Genomic DNA, 757 nt, shown 5'->3' on the forward strand with positions numbered 1-757 from the left:
ATTACAATATTTATATTTGCTACAGACTTGAACTTGTTACTTTTAATGTTTTAGTACATTATTTTGAAATCCCCAAAAAATTGCATCATCCATAAAATGCAAATTTTATCTATTTTTAATTTTCTTAATAATCATATATACTTGTTATGGTTTCAAGTAATATACAGACCCATAAATAATATTTGTAAATAAACCTAAACAATAAATGAGTATTCTTATTTTTAACTAGGATTTCATGTTTATATATGTACATAAAAACATTTTAATTTTGTTTCAAAAATATATTATTATTTCAAATTTATGTTTATGTTTCATTGCAGTCGTACTTTTGTGTTTATTGTGCCGAATAAACCGTGGGGTCAGCAGCGTGAACTTTGTACGTTGTCCGTAAACTATCTCACCCTTTTTCGTGGTCACTCTCGTTCAACTGAGCGCGAGCGCATGCGCATTTGAACGTTACTGTAGATATGATAGTGAGAAAGCTTTTCGGTACTTGAATATCATTTCTTTGAACTTTCAAACAAGTTTATTTCAACATATGTCCGTGTATGTTGTGTCAGAATAGAGACAAAATTAATTGCTACTACTAACAAATGTATGTAACAGTTTATAGTACAGGTAGTTTCAATAAACACCGCCTGAGCCTGACCCCTTGTTACTTGATATATCCTGTTAGTAAGAGATTACGTAAACGAATACAGACACCACTAAATTAACTAATAGAAATTAACTTACTAGCACTAAAAGTAATTAAGTC

At 29.6% G+C, this 757-nt stretch overlaps 1 protein-coding gene across 8 annotated transcripts in view; it reads left to right on the forward strand.

The window, feature by feature from the left end:
* LOC106458244 (epidermal growth factor receptor kinase substrate 8-like protein 1) overlaps positions 1–757 on the forward strand; it is a 163,791-nt gene that overhangs the window by 132,371 nt on the left and 30,663 nt on the right. The gene's annotated exons all lie outside the window — the stretch shown is intronic.

Source organism: Limulus polyphemus, unplaced genomic scaffold, assembly GCF_000517525.1.
Source record: "Limulus polyphemus unplaced genomic scaffold, Limulus_polyphemus-2.1.2 Scaffold434, whole genome shotgun sequence".
NCBI lineage: Eukaryota > Metazoa > Arthropoda > Merostomata > Xiphosura > Limulidae > Limulus > Limulus polyphemus.